General features: G+C 34.5%; 1 protein-coding gene across 1 annotated transcript in view; it reads left to right on the forward strand.

Moving 5' to 3' along the window:
- Nucleotides 1-17,423, forward strand: part of LOC106475314 (zinc finger MIZ domain-containing protein 1-like) — a 216,688-nt gene that overhangs the window by 8,281 nt on the left and 190,984 nt on the right. The window contains exon 2 of the mRNA XM_022380546.1: nucleotides 4,074-4,113. The gene's annotated coding sequence lies outside the window, so the exon portion shown is untranslated. The remainder of the gene's footprint in view (nucleotides 1-4,073; nucleotides 4,114-17,423) is intronic.

Below are 17,423 nucleotides of genomic sequence, written 5' to 3' on the forward strand. Positions count from 1 at the left end.
ACCCGTGGTGGGCAGAGCACAGATAGCCCTTGTGTAGCTTTGTGCATAATTAAAAACAGACAGACAGACAGTCTATTATAATATTTATTAACTCCCTTACATTAGTATTTTCCAGATGATAAAGTCACTCCAGAACTTTTGTTTTGGACTTTGGATTGAGTTTCTTGATAAACAAGCCAAATTTGAATTCTAATTCATCAGCAATTGAATTAGTATTTAGGGGCATCGCCAGGGGGTTCGGAACTTTGAAAGAAACCCCGTTTGAACTACAAATAAACTTTATATAATTGATACTTGAAACCATCGCTACTTGGTGAAACTCCATAATTACAGAATTGAGGAAAATAAAACAACAGTACATTTCACAAATGCATCATTTATTCACGACCATGGTTTCGCCAATAAAGGCATCATTATAAACTTTAATTCTACGAACCACCACATCTACTTGCAGTTTGACAGTAAAACCAGTATCCTTAGCACAACCATAAAGTATTCAAACGTACTAAACAACCAGAGGTCCGTACTGACAAGGCAAAAGTAAAACTATAAAATCATGTTTTGGCTAGGATAAAAAATGTATATTGTAATTTGCGCTGGGGATCTAAATTTGCTTTAGAAGGCCGTTGTTGTTTATATACACCTACATACTCCTAACCAGTTCGATACAGTACTTAAACTGGTTTGATTTGTTTTGAATTTTGCGCAAAGCTACATGAGGGCTATCTGCGCTAGCTGTCCTTAATTTAGCAGTGATAGCGAGCTAACATCACCCCCGCCAACTCTGGGGCCATTCCGTTACCAATGATTAGTGGGATTGACCATCACCTTATAACGCCCTCACAGCTGAAAGGGCGAGCATGTTCGGTAACGAGGATTCGAACCAACGACCCTCAAATTGCAAGTGGAGTGCTCTAACCACCGGGCCATGCCAGGCGTCACTTAAATATAATAAGATGTAAAATGGTTATTACAAAAAACAGATTTACATACATATAATTATGACATACACAAAAATTACAATTACGTAATGAGTAGATAGTATTCAACTCATTTTCGAAACTTGAGTTAATAGTTAGTTCAACTCGTCAACACAGTTCTCGTCATAACATGTGCAGTTTTACGCGCGCGTGTGTGTGTGTGAGTATATACACATATACATGTACACATATTTTGAGCAATATACTGCGAACAGAAGCGTACACCTCTAAGAAAATCCTGACAACGTTTCGGTCCAGGTGGACTCGTAACGAGCTTTTTCTCACAGTGATGACTTGAATTAAAACATTGATAATGTTTTGGTGTGAGAAATTACTTTTTTATCCTTGTTATTTCCAAACAGATATGACTACTTGTTCATAAATACAAAACACTTGCAACAGCTTACGAATTTTTGTAAAAGAAATATTTACTTTAAGCCTTACTTCATATCTCACTAGGGGTCTCATTGATTTACAGCGGGTACAGATGTTCTTATTTACTGCTGTAGCTAACACTATTATTTCTACTCTGCCGTTTCTCAAAATTTGAAACGTCAGTATTTCAGATAAACTGAATTTCTTATGACTATTTTGTAGAATCTTAGATACTTTCGTGTAAAGTACCTACTGGCCACATTTATTGGGTGTACGTATTCAGTCGGGTTGTTGTGACACATTTAGACACTTATCGAGTGCAGATCAGCAGTAGGAGACTTCTCATTTGAATTTGTCCTTGTTCAGAGGTTGTTTTTCCACATTTGCAGCAAACGTGTGTGTATAAATACATGGAAGAGTGCCTTTGATACAAGGATACCTCCAGTTATATCTAAGCTCTCTTTGTTCAAGACTGTTTTTCAGATATTTAACAGGCGAACATATGGCATAAGTTCAGTAGCAAAAGAAAGAAAATTTCCGTGATGGGATTGGAATATTGCCAGCTGGCACGAAAGCAAGTGGATATACGTAATAAATGTATTATACATTTATCAAAATGTTTAATGATATCTGAAAAATAAGATTTATTATACGTTTTAATGGTAGATTTTCCTTGTAGAGCACGGTGAGTAAGTTAATTTGGTTTGTTTTCCCAATTTCGTTTTGTTTGAAGATGTCACCAGTAAAAATGATTTCTATTATCAAGTTTATGTATATAAATAGATACATGCAAGCAGTTGCTTTGGCTTGTACCTATACAAATGTTGTATATCTACGTGGTCACACTAGTGGATAAAGAAAAAAAAAGAGTCAAAATATATTTAGTTTAACGAAACAAAATGACAACAATTTGTTTGTTTGAAGTTAAGCACAAAGCTACACAATGGGCTATCTGTGCTCTGCCCACCACGGGTATCGAAACCTGGTTATTAGCATTGCAAGCCTTCAAATACTTTTGAGCCGCTAGGGAGCAAAATGTCAACGTACCAAAATGAAATATTATTGTTAATTTTTGGGCACTGAATACGTTTCACTATAAAACACTGTTGTACCACAGTTGAAAATATACAATGTGGTCTATATTAAACATGTTTCAGAAGAGTTTTTTTTTAAGTCTGAGCAGTTTAGCTTCGTGCCTCAACCTGGGAAATTACAGTTTGCAGCGATAAGCTGTACATTCTCCCCTTTAAGTGTTTAATGTCCAGAAAGACAAACTGAACAACAACATATCATTAATTTTTTTTCTTTTTGCCCTAATACAAGTAGATTGCGTTATTTTGGACTAATTTGTTTCTGGTGTAGATATTCGTTTTCCTAGTTTAATTGGCACATTAATTATGTATAAATCATAGAATCATAATATATTCCTAGTTTCCAGGGTTTTTTCTTCTGTGTGTGTGTTTGGTTTTAAATGTTTGATTTTATCAAAGTAATCGAAATTTGACATCAGTAAATGTACATATCTGAATATATCTATCACTGTACAACATTCTTCATAGGTTATCAACAATGTAAAGACTATACAGTACAGGCTGGCGGTTCGTGTAAAAATGTTATATATAAATTCAACGTGTGCATCTATATAAATATAATAGTACTGTGTGTTGTATGTCCATGTAACTAATTCTCAGAGTGTGGATGGATCTTCACCAAAATTGGTATGGAGGTTCATTAGGTTCATGCGGGGGTACATACAAATTTTCAGTTTTGCGTTTTACTGTTTTTATGAGCGTTTTTACGGTTTCACGTTTTTTACCACTACTTCGCCCTCTGTAAATGGATCTTCACCAAATTTGGTATGAAGGTTCACTGGATCCATGGGGAGATACATACAGATTTTGTATTTTGCGTTTTGCGGTTTGTATGGGTGTATTTTGTTACTACTTCGCCTCCTGTTAATGGATCTTCACTAAATTTCGCATAAAGTTTTGTTGGGTCCATGCTGAGATACCTGTAATTCTGCGGTTTCACATTTTTTGTTTTACCATTTTTATGGCTGTTTTTGTGTTTTTTACAATTATATATAATGGAAGCAACTTTTCATGTTCTAAGATAATTTGTCATTAATCACGAATTTACATAACTTCCGTCCAGAGAACGGGTACTCTAGCTAGTATATATATATATATATTCCTGGTGAAAGTAAAGACGTTATATACTGTCTGTCGGTGTTAATACTTTATATATACTATATGTTACCTGTTATTGTAAATGTATTTTATAAACAATGTGTTATATCCAAAGTATCAGGACTTACACTGCTATTATTTTAATGTCTAAATCATTACATTTTACCAGACTTCAGTTGTCTCTAAAAGCCTGCTTTTAATTGTTCCTAACCTGTGTTTTTAAGATTTTAGACTCTAGTTAATTCTTTTTATATTAGACTGTATCTCTGTTAAAATTTGCCTGCATAAACAGACTTCATAAACGTGTACTTTCTGTACCCATCGGTTTAACATTCTCGTAGTATAGAGGGCGTTGTTTTAAACCCTTACTTAGTTTGATGATAAGGTGGTATTAACCAGGTGCAAGGTTTTAACTGTTTTATTGTGAAACATTTTTTGTTCCTTGTGTTTCTTCTATATATGTTTGTTATGTGCATTGTTCTGTGTTAGTTTGTATTTAATTTTATTTTGTCTTAATTTTCTTTTTTAGTTTTGTTTCATTGACTGCGAAAGTCCTTCGTCCAATATATGTAAGTAGTTTTTCTATTTTCTGTGTAAATACATGTAGGTAAGTTAAAGTCAAAGATAAAGCTCACCACTTGACCCAGAGTAGAAATATTTTGTGTCTCGAAACAAACTTTTAATATGTTCCTTGTGAAATCAAAAATTGTGGATGTATTTTTTTCTTTTGTCACTTTTTTGTTTCTTTTTTGAACATATTACAAGTCATTAGTTCACTGTTACAGACGTCTTTCTTCATTCTCACAGCTCTTTATCTGTTGGTCAAACTTTGCATTCACTTGACTGGTTGCAAATTCCTAGCTTTCAATTGTGTGTCCCATTTATGTCTTGAATACCAGAAAGTAAATTACACAGAATGACTTTGGTGCCGTGACCAGGATTTGGTTTCTACAGGTATGATTGTGCTTTCTCTCCCTCCTCCTTTTCCACTTCATTTCCCTTTATTTCTCGCTTAGAGAGAACCAACTGTGTTCATTCTTAGCAGCTGGTTATGCATACTAATGAAGAGAAGGCCATATAAACAGTGAAGAATACCAGGTTAGCATATATGAATCCTCTCTTGGTCATGTAGTGCTCTTCCACAGGTTGGCAAGCACTCCAAAAATTTATCATCTGGCTCCCAAACCAATGGTAAACTGATAACAATATAAGTGGAATATACTTCTTTTGACCTAACCAAGGGTAGACACTCATTAAGAGTGACTGTGGAAATTATATTTGCTATCTATGTGGTTTAAAAAATGGCTGCCAACCCATAATGAATTTAAGAATTACTCCTACTCTCTGTAAACCCCAAAGTGCACCACCAGGTCGACTACCAAATTCTTGACAAAATTGAGAGTAGATAATAACCAAAGCTGTCAGCGGTAAAACAACAAGAGGGGCGTGGCTATTTATATTGCCATTTCAGTTCAGTCGCTAGTGTTACAAGCAGTCATGCACAGTGACTGCCAGGAAGGTGTGGTGCACATACATCCCGCATCTCAGATATAATTTTTATCCAGAAAACAGACATATTACCTATTGAGTCAAACTGAAGATGGAAAAAAAATGTCATAGGTAACCATCTGCCTTCTCATTGCACTGGAGATTTAGTGGTTACAAACCAAACTTGGTTTCTTTATCTAGGTCACCTTACCGCAGCATAATTTTGTGGCAGCTGCAGGCACACAGGATATCATGAGAAGATTTGATGTTTGAAGTCCATAGAGCAGTGGCAGCTGTGATAATCCCAGATAAAACTGAGTAAACAAACAGACAAATAAACCAAATGATACAGAGCAATAAGAATAAAACAGACATAAAAATAAAATTTGTATTTCTACACGAACAGGCTCTGACATGCCTTTATTCAACACTTAAGAAGTCGCAATAAACAAGCTGGTAAGCCTTTCGTTTTTTGGTAGCTGCTGGAAATAAGAAAGACTTTGACACAACTTCATCCTACAAAAGACTTGAGGACTTTATCTGTACCATACTTTCAGTCAGACGAAAATCTTAGTTTGTTATCCAACAATCCTAGATTAGTTACCTCAGTAATAATCGTCCTTATATTCAAGGGGAGAGTATTAATTCCCAGATCATATCAACTTGCATAAACATATGTACCGTCCATTACTTAGGTATGATCTACACCTCAAGGAGAGATGATACAGAAACTTGTTTAAATAAGCTCTCTTGAATGATCACTGTGGTATGTAACATTTTCCTTTAGTGAAGATTAAGATAAGTTTACAACTACTTATATCCTGTTCATAAAGACATTAGCTAAGTATAAAGCACCTATCTGCATGAATTTTAAAAACATATTTTTGCAAGTACCTGAATGAATATACATTCAATGCTAGTTATTGAAAGGTAAAATATTGTCATTTTGGAACAGTTATATTTCTCTCTCTTTCTTATCTCGTGGCCTTATTAGACTCAAGTTTGGAAAATTAGCGTTAATAGTCTAGCTAATGTTGTCACAATTTCCATTAATCACCTCCGTAGATGACACACTAAATACCATGAACTTACATGTAAGCAGTCAAGTGGTAGTAAACTATAATAGCACAAATTGAACATATAGCAAAACTGAATGAAATGCAAGATAAGTAGTTGAAAGTAAGGTTGGAAAACACAGGGTTTGGGTTTCGAGGTGTAATGTCACTACACACGCTCTACAGTTTCAGCTCTGAGTGCATTATAAAAATAATAGAACAAAACAATCAATCCTACTTCATGTTTCAAAGAGCCAAACAAACTCCTTGTGGTAGTGGACGCTGTTTATTGTCTGTCTTCCTCCTTGATATTAGTTCAGAATTAGAGATAACTATACGTGTATCCCAGAGGTTTCACACCTATCATACATGTGCATAAATTGCTGTTCATGTTGAAAATTCTAACTCCGTTTTTACTTACAAAGCTAGAATCCGGGTTTCGATACGCGTGGTGGGCAGAGCACATATAGCCCATTGTGTTTAATTACAAACAAACAAACAAAACTTCAAAATAAATAGAATCAGGTATAAAACACAGAAATCACCACAGTCAAGTTAAAACAAAATATAAGTTAACATAACCAGAATAAACTAAACTATGAGTTAAAATACAGCGTAAACTTAAACATTATATTCATTAAATCTACCTACTAACATCAACTAAAACTACACAAAATTAAACACAAAACTGATTAAGCTACATCATGAGCTCAGAAACAGGCATGAACATTGCAATTTTCTCCATCTACTAATATAAATTCATTTGTTAACTATTACAGAAGAGAGCCACTCCACATAAGCCTGTGTACTCTGCAGATATCTACTGTGGGTGGAAAGCCACACATTAGTTTCACTGAGAATCGTATTATTTTATGAAAATATAGACTGATTCCTGAGTGATAATATCAAGAAACAGTAGAAGATGTACTTTCTCACTCAAACCTAGCTTATCACCGTTTGCCAAAATGAAGGTTATATTTACTGATTTCATGGTCCTAGCTGCTCCAATGTTTTGTAGGAACTCAACCTCACATCCGTGTATCATTCCTGGCATATATCATGTGGTGCCAATGTCAAGGTTATCCGGACCAGTCATCATACTTCTGGGGATAAGCTAACTGTCGCTCCTACTCAAGCTGATGGTTAGAACCAACTCAGGTTCATTAGTTACTTGCTACTGATCCTGAAGCTTTGTTGTGGACTTGGCAGGAATAGAATTTCTGTTCAATATGTCCATCTCATGAAAGGATATAAACAAAATCCCAAATCCAGTGAACTGGCAAGTCACAATTAAAAGAAGACTTTCATTCCTCACGTTCTAGATAATTGCTTAAGTGGTAGTGAAGCCATGGGGACTGGATCTGAGAATTCCTGTTCCTCATTTAAACCATGGTAACTGCATCACAGCACCTTGTGGCATCTTTGTCAAAGAACCTTTAGTCATTATCTTTTTTGAGCTTTTGGTGTTTAGAGGTAGAACAAGTCATAGCAACTCTCAAACCGTATTTCCACAAAAAATGCCTCAATCACAAATGGGTTTGCTCAACAGCCCTCTCCACTAGCTTGTCAATAAGTACTTCCTCATGTTCCATAGGTGACATGCTTAGGAAAGCTTCTTATGTAGTCTCCTCAGTTTTTTGGATTTTATCTAGCATGATGCTGCTGAGTAAGAAACTTTTAAACTTGCTTTCAATTATATTATATGATCAACTCTTCTATTTACACGTTAAATGTTGGTATTCTAATGCAAAAATGTATGTTCAATAGTAAGTCTAGTAAGTACAGAGAGAGAAAAATCTATTTCATGTGATTATTTAATCTTACTGTAGTACTTCTAATTCTAAATTTCAGTGTAGCTAACATATAGACATAAATTATGGCAAACAGCGTTTCAGTGTTTTTATTACCCGTAGCTCTCTATTATCCGTTTCGAACATGTTTTTGTGCTGTCATACTCAGTAAACGAAAAGGTGAACTCACTACAACTACATATCTGTGTTGCTATCCTACTGCACTTCTATGATGTTATTATTAGTTACATTGATAAGTTTAGGTAAGGTGTTACAACCTCGCTGTGAACAGTAAGCAAAAATATATGTTGGCCACTTGTATGTATTAAGTAAGGGTCATGAGATTACTACTGAGATTTATAACATGTAATTTTACTGATTCGTAAACAGCATGAATATCTGTTCCAAGAATTCACAAATTAGATCATTGTTATTTGCAATCCATCATCTGTGGAGGATTATATTTTTTATCTTGCTTAAGGTATGAGTTGTTTCCACTTAACCTAGAAGATTTATGGTTCGATTGTTTATATTTTTGAGGCACCAGCTCGGAAAAGTTGATGAAACTGTTATGGCTGTCAAGCTCATTATGATCAGTAGTCAGTGTCTCATTTAGACTCACCAATTAGTCATAGTGCCTTCATTTTTTCACCAATCCCTTGTTCCTTTCTTATTTTTATATTGCAATGGACAATATTCTGAGTCCAAGTCTTGCCCATGAAAGTTACTATGAGTTGGTTACCTATACGTCCAGCTATGAGCCATTGGAACCTGCAGTACTAGCTTGTCTTGAGCCATCATTATCGGTGCTAGTCAATACAATATTTACTGAGCCAGTGACTGTGACTTTGATCTAGCCAAGTGTCAGGAATAACAACAACACTGAATGGATAAATGGTCTCACCCATTGTTTGATCACAATACAATGCTTGCAAACCAAAGAAAACACACGCTCTGTTATCAGCACAGACCAAAGCCCCATGTACCAGTAAACATTAATCTAAACAACAGAAAACAAAGCTGAGAAGTTGAAACTAACTTATACTGCCTTTTCTGTCCCATCTCTTACTCTAGCTCTGATCTTCTAATCAAGGGTAGAGTTACCAAACCATTATAGAATACTATTCTCAATACAGATCAATGATGGTATCACCATAGCCTAATGCAGACTATCAACTCGACTGAGGTCTGTACCAAATTGCTGAGAAAAGGGGGTTCATTTCTGGAACTAGTGTGTAGAAGGAAATCTACGGCTGACTATCAAACCATGAACCACCCAAGAGGAGCTAGCTAGAATCAAATTGAATCTAAGTAATGCATGGAACAGGTCTTACAGGATGGAAAAGGATTGACAGCTACAACAGAAAGCCTTCTCTTACTGATTTAGACCAAGCAAACAAATGAATTCACTTCCTTTTTTGTATTTTCTGTTTTTTCCTACCTCTGTAACTAATGCGTTTTCTGTTTGATTTATTATGACGTTCCTGGCTGGTAATTATTGAATATGGATTACATGTGATTACTTTCTGACCTATTTACGTAATTGCATTTTGATGATGTCACTGCTATATTTGTTATAATGCTTAAAATGTCAAACTTCAGAGCTGTTTGGTTCTGAGTTAGGCCTTGTATTTTATGAACTCACTTTTGCTCCGTTTATCACTCTAATTGATTTCATGATTTCCATTGGGAAAACCTTATTTCATGTTATTCGCCTTACACTTCATGAATCTTAAAGGAATTCCTGATAATCTTATATCCTTTTATCTTTATAATTTGAACGTTGTGTACAACTGTCAGTTTCATTAGCGCTGTTATTGTAGTTTTCTTAGTTTGAACATTTGTGTCCAGTATAAGTTTGAATTCCTTAAGCTTTTTAATAACTGAGTTTTTATATATTTTTTAGTACTGTGACCATATCGTGTTTGCAGTTTGTGTTGTGTTAAACTACTGCTTTTATGCTCTTTGTTTCCTATGAGTCCGTACTTATTTTTCATGAAGTGTTTTAAGTTATATACAAGTTTGTTTCCATTATTTTTGATTGCGCATCATTTTTGTTTCACTATTGAGAGTTTTGTTTGCTGTATTACTGACTAAAGCTTTTATTTGTGTAAACGATTAAGTAAGATTTAATTATAAATATATTTAGTTTTATAAAGTGCCTTATTTCTTGATTTTGTGCATTAAAGTGATTTTCAAATTATTATGTTTTAGGAACTTCTGCAAATTACTTCTTAATTTTATTATTCCTACAGTTGGTGTTAGATTTTTGTAAAGGGTTTAAACTTATATATTTTAATTACTGTATTTGAGTTTTATTAAAGTATGTTTGAACACTAAAATTTAGATTAGCTTATTCAGATTCTTGTATCTATATAAAAATTGTAATTTGTCTGTTCACCCATCAAGACTGTCCTGTTCACTCAAGAAAAAAAACTTAAACCAATCCACCCTGATCATTTAAATACTCATCAAGCCTTTTCTTAAATCTCATTTAATTTACTGCATCCATCACCTCTGAAGGCAACTCCTTTCAAAGGCCAACCACCCTGTTAAAAAGATAAAACTGTAAGCTGAATATGACTTACCCTGCCAAAATTTATATTCGTGTTCTCTTGTCTTACCATTTCCACCATTAAATACGAAAAAATATGATGTATCAATACTAAAAATAATCTTGATAATTTTAAACACCTGAATAAGATCCCCTCTAACTCTTCTTTTCTCAAGATAAAACTATTTTAGGGATATTAATCCTTGTAAGACGACATTTCCTTCTCAGGTATTATCCTAGTAGTCCTCCTTTGAATCTTTTCCAACAATTCAATGTTCTTCTTAAGAAAAGGAGATCAAGACTGAAAACAATACTTCAAATGAGGCCTAACTAGTGACATATACAGCGAAATGATAATCTCTTTAGATTTATATTTGATATCTCTGTAAATACAATCCAAAATCCAATTTTCTCTACCACTAGCAACAGCACACTGCTTGGACGACCTAAAATGCTAGTCAACCTAAACACCAAGATCCTTTAACCTAGGCCTGACATGGCATGGTGCTTAGGGTACTCGACTCGCAATTTGCGAGTCGTGGGTTCGAATCCCCTTCACCGAATACGTTCGCCCTTTCAGCCGTGGGGGCGTTATTATGTGTCAGTCAATCCCACTTTTCGTTGATAAAAGAGTAGCCCTAGAGTTGGCGGTGAGCGGTGTTGACTAGCTGTCTCTAGTCTATCACTGCTAAATCAGCTCTAAATCAGGGATGGCTAGCGTAGATAGCCCTCGAATAGCTTTGCGCGAAGTTCAAAATAAATCAAAACAAAACAAACCTTTAATCTATAACAATGCAATTCCTTGAATTTATTATAATTAAAGAACATTTGCCAGTTGTTGTTGTTTTGTTGTTGTTGCTGTTTTGTTATTGTTGTTGTTTGTATTTGTTTTGTTTTGTTTTTAATTACGGATTACTTATAGAGAGTGATGTTGGGAGTAACGAACGGAATATTTTTGAGTTCTAAGTCAGAAAAAAGAGAAATATTTGTAAATTATAAAGTTTTCTGAATAAGATAAGTATTATTTTGGTGTTATTAAAGTTTAGAGCAGTTATTTAAGTATATTTTAGTTAGACTAATTAGAACTGGACACTTTTAGGGTTTTTTTTACTGTAGATACAACTAAGTCTAAGGTTACAACTTGATACTAACTTACTGTTATTTTTAGGTAGTAGTACTAGTACTGGGTTATAGGATACTAGTCTAAAGGTATTAAACATTAGATTGAAATAAAGAGTTATTGCGAGTGGTAGATAAATAAAAATAATAAGTATTGTTTCTGTTGTTGTTGGTTTGATGCTAAGAATTTAATGCATTGTGAGTTATTTAAATTAGTATTTAGTTACGTGTAACTAGAGATATGATGCACATCATAGCTGTGGTACTAGTGATTAATAGTAAGCGTATTAGTTAATAGGGGATTTTGTGACAGATTTAGCTACAACTTAATCTATAAACAGTGAAATAGCTTAATTTCAATTAGGTTTTTTAATATAAATATGTAATTATTCGGTGTGTAAATTAGTATAATAGAGAATAAAGAGTGGTAAATCTTTAATCAAGGTAGCGAGAGAGGAAATGAGAAGAGATAGGGTAAAGGTTGCTTTGGAGATGGTAAGAATAAAAGTGCTTGGTTTACAAGGGTGAACAGTAATTAAGGCTATAAATGCAGGTTCGGTTAGCATTCAGGTGCCAGTCTCTAAAAGGTTTGAAACTCTCACTGCTTGCAATAACGAAGGAGATGATCAAGAGCTTTGCATAGTGAGTGAATCTCTCATTAAATATACTGATAAAGTTATTTTCAACGAGAAGCATAGAAAAACTAGGACCTTAGTTTGCATGTCAGATGATAAAGTTTAGTGCATGTAGCACGATGGATTTGGAAGTTCTAAATCATTAAATATAGTTTCAAAGGCTAAACTTGCGTAGTGGAAATTGGAATTAAACTAATTGATAGGATAGTTAAAGATTCAAGGAGATATAGAGCATAACAAGATTAATAATAGTTTTAAAGATAAGTATAGCAAATTAGAGTATGCGTACTCACTATTATTATAATGCTATGATTATTAGGAACAAAATGGATGAGTTCATAGCCCTAATTGAAATGAAAGACTATGATATAAAGAGAATTACTGAAATTTGGTTAAATTTAGTAAACATTGTTAATGGGAATTATTTTTAATACTCCAGGTTATAAGTTATTTTAATAGTAATAGACCTTTTGAATTAGTAGGTTATATTAGAACGATTTTGAATATACAAATCAACAAGACACGTGACAACCACAGTCGATATAAAGTCGTGGTGCAATGACGTGTGTCAGAACTACATTTTGAAATTGTTTAGCGTTCGAAGGTAATTTGAAGCCACCGAAAATTGATCGCTTTTGGGAATGGTATGAAACAACCTTTCCGATACAAAAATTCATACGCTCAGATTATAAAAGTATTCAGGTCGGGGATTTACATTTCTAAAACGGGAATATCCCTTGTATTTATGGCATTGAAAAACCAAGGAACATGAATTTAAGTTGGGGCATCAGGGCCTTCAACAAGTCGTATCCCAGCCATAGTAAGCAAAGTTCAATGTCTCACAACAGTTGAGAATCCACGAACACAACGGTCAGATACATATGTCGTCCATGTGCCCCAAGCAACGGTACACAAAATAATCAAGAAGAATCTCTGTCTGGAAACGAGACCAACCAGTGTGGGTTTACCAAAATAAAGCTTCCAGTCTTACCTCCCGTTCAACCGTTCCGTACCTCAAGCAGCGGAAAATGAAAGTGGCATTCATGCTAGTCTAAACGAAAAAATTCTAGTCGCAAGACGCAGTGGCAATGGATTTCTGTTTAATTGGACTGTTGGAACGTGCGGTGGAAAACAGTCGTCCTCGTACACTAGATTGATTATGGAAAGCATGTGGGGAGGAGTGGTGTGCCTTGGACACGAAGTCTTACACCAAACTGCGCCTTTTGCAATAGGAACTATTGAGTTGCCGTTAGAAGTGGTGGAGCCTAGCACTTTACAAAAGTTTAAGAGCCGAGGGCTGCCTAGTGGTTAACGTGCCAAACTTTGAAGCTGAGGTTCGGTGGTTCGCGTCCCATTATTACCAATAAAAAGAGATGTGCATTAAAACTTAGTTAAGAATTTAATTTAACTTAAAAGTGATTCGAAATTAGTTGAAGTGAAAGGTGAGAAACATTTGATATACAGAATATCATTATCTAGAATCTACCCACTTGTAATTTTGATTCTAATATATATCTAAATTCATGTATGTTTCTAAATTTTTGATGTTCCTGGGAGTATCTTGTAAACGCTTTATAACCTGCGTTCTACAATTAATCTCCGGTTGCTTCTAGCCATGTAAGAGTGTCACATAAGCTTTTTTAACCCTATTTCCTTCACTGGTTATTAGTTCTGCAATCTCATGGGAATACAAAGGTGCATTAAATCTTTAGATAAATTGTTTTTAGACGTACAGTTAGCTAAATGCAATATTTCAAGCGTGCTATTGTAAATCGGTATTGTTGCAGGTATTTTTCTTTATTGGTTTATTGAACCTATGAATTTGTTCTACGTCAGTTTTTATTATTATTGTAGTGCTTGTCTTGTCGTGGTTCGTGCGTTTAGTTTTGTTCCAGTTGACTGTATAGTATTTTGGTCCAGCTTATGTAAACAACTGTATAAGTTACTTTTAGTTATGTGTAAAGTCGAAGTCAAAACTAACTAATGAACCAAGAGAAGAATTTTTGTAAATACCCTGTATGTATAATAAAAAGTAATGTTTGCGTTTTCGTGAACTTACAATTATCTGGTGTATTTTATCGTTTCGTTTTTAGCACGCTGTAAGATATTGCTTCACTATCAGAGCCATGTTTCTATATTGTGTGCCGATCAAACCTGTGTTCACTTGGTTAACTGTGGACTTCTAACCTACGACTTCATAAAAATGTATAAAAATTACACTTCAACACCTTAATCTAGTTCAACCATAAAAGTTGTTGCTCGTGCAATTTGATAATATGGTGTTTCAACCACTTCTATGTCTGTCGAATTTCACTGGATAATGTGGTTGTTGACATATTATTATACATTCTTAGAATTCACCTATGTGCCCCTTCGTGCTGCGCTGTGTGCTATAAATACCACAAATGTGTGCTTTCGAAGCTTTTACAGCATATAGATATACATGTTCGATCTGTTTAAAGACATTTAAAAATTACGAGTTCTTGATCGTTGAAAAAATTAATAATAATAATAATCTTGTAATAAGATCTTAACTAATGCTGTGACTTTCTCTGATATCACTTTTCTATACTTTGAAACTAAATGTAGTACAGCTGAGCCCCATATGTTATTTTTAGTACGTTATCAATGTACCACTTAGTCTGAAGAAGATATAGCATCTTCAAGGTCCATCAGTTAGTTTTAAACTAAAGATGGTAAAGTCTATTTATTTATTTTCACAGCAAAAAGATGTATTGGTAAGAATCGTACTTTAAACCAGGTTGTCATACTAATGAACGTATTGTCTCGAGTAAGAAAAAAAATAAAGGGAGATAGGTAATAAATAAACTTACTAAGCGCCCCCCCCCAGTGGCACAGCGGTATGTCTGTGGACTTACAACGCTAGAAACCGGTTTTCGATACCCGTGGTGGGCAGAGCACAGATAACCCATTGTGTAGCTTTGTGCTTAACTATAAATCTTCTAAGCGAAACAGGTAAAATGTTTATATGTCATTTGCCTCTCGTTAACACTTGGTTGTCTCTAGCCTTATAATTCTTAGTCTTGCTTATGACCCCCGGTGGCTCAGCGGTAAGTCTTAAGGCTTATAACGCTAGAAACCGGGTTTCGATACCCGTGATGGGCAGAGCACAGATAACCCATTGTGTAGCTTTGTGCTTAACTATAAATCTTCTAAGCGAAACAGGTAAAATGTTTATATGTCATCTGCCTCTCGTTAGCACTTGGTTGTCTCTAGCCTTATAATTCTTAGTCTTGCCTATGACCCCCGGTGGCTCAGCGGTAAGTCTCAAGGCTTATAACGCTGAAAACCGAGTTTTGATACCCGTGGTGGGCACAGCACAGATAACTCATTGTGTTGCTTTATGCTTAACAGCAAACATTTTGCACATATGTAATATTATTTAAACTAATGATATTAGACAAATGTGCACTATAAAATGTTGGCTTGATCATTCAACGTTATTAAACAATAAAGCAGTGTTTTCATTATCTTTACAATATAAAAAATTTAGAAGTAGAATTTATGTTTCACTACGTACATATGAATATTACAAACGTATTCAGTGTACACAACCTACATTTTGGAAGTAACTCATCTGGTATAGATAAAAAATGTTGCGCATAAGGAAAAAATCTGATGCATGAAATTCTGCGGTCAAGCAAATGAAAACTCGTTTCGGTGAAAAAGGAATGGTTTCACAATCATGATGCTAAGAGATCACGAATGAGCACAAAAAAACAGATAAATGATAAAACAAGAAACCCAAAGGCCTTTAGAAGGCATTTGCATTTTCGAAAGCAATCAGGTGTTCGGGCTTCTTGTCTTATGGCCTTTCATACTGATTAAAAATCATCACTTCATACATAGAATATATAAAATAAAACTATATCTTTCTACGGTGAATTTATACCCATGTGTTTAATTGTCCTGTTACTTTAAACAACTAACTTTTGTATCGATAATGTAGGTCAGAGAAATGATCGATATCGACGAACCTGTCTGTGCCAAGAAAATTAAAACTGGATTTACGATGTTTTATGTTTTTTGAATGTTATGGTCTATGACTAATATATTTATTTTGTAAAGAGATCAATGACTAAACACTGTGTACATTAAAAACGAGGAAGAGACTTGCAAGAATCTTTCAGAGAACGAAGTATATAAATTGTTTTGTTTGTTTTTGTTTTTTGAAGTTAAGCACAAAGCTACACAATAGGCTATCTGTGCTCTGCCCGCCACGGGTATCGAAACCCAGTTTCTAGCGTTGTAAGTCCGCAGACATACCGCTGTACCACTGGGGGGGGGCAATATATAAATTGTACAATGTTATTTAAGACGAACTGGGGAATTGTGCTTGTTTCATTAAATAATTCTATGGATTAAATTAAAGGCATTCAACCACGTATATTCTATTTTAAGACCCAGTTTTTTTATTTATCCCTGTATGATACCTTTCATAAGAATTTGTTAGGTTTTTGAAGTGATAGAGTATTCTCAATTTTCAGTAAGAACGTAATTTACATTATTATAAAGTTGCATTTAAAATATAATGCTCCGAATTACTTTTAGAGCCCGACCAAAATTCACCAGGATACTCCTAAAAACCCGTTGAAGATTAAAATGTCATCTATATAAATTAGACACCTTTAACATTATTAATTTTTAAGTATCCCATGAATGATCGTATGCTGGTGAGCACAATTTCTTGTAATTTGTTCTCTATAGTGTTGTTTTAAACATTACCACTAGCACATACTGGATGACCTTGTAAAAGCAATCCCATATGATGGCAAAAGGTTTCTTTGGATATACGCTTGATAAACTTGTCCGCTAGGATATTTCTCTTACCATTACAATCATATCAGAAAAAGCTTTTCGTATTTGGTTATGGTTAGTCTTTAATTTTTTTTTTCTGGATGGCATGGGTTTTCGTTTAGGTTGAACTGCTTCCATAAATACTCTATCATGGAGGTCCAAATTTCTTGTCCTGATAGATAGGTTTAGTAGGTAAAACAATGTCTTCAGTAGATCTTTCCAAGCGTTGCAGTTGAAAAACAGCAATATATCACCCTTTCATAACTAGAAATATATATATATATATTTATTCCGGTATATTGATATAATTTTTTTATTAATTTCTGTGAAGGTGATCTCTGTGTAGTTGGACGGCATCCTCGTAAATAGTATATGATAAGTCGTAAACTTGCGCTTATCCTTCTGTAAAAGAAAAAAAAA

Source organism: Limulus polyphemus, unplaced genomic scaffold, assembly GCF_000517525.1.
Source record: "Limulus polyphemus unplaced genomic scaffold, Limulus_polyphemus-2.1.2 Scaffold146, whole genome shotgun sequence".
In the NCBI taxonomy this organism is placed as follows: Eukaryota; Metazoa; Arthropoda; class Merostomata; order Xiphosura; family Limulidae; genus Limulus; species Limulus polyphemus.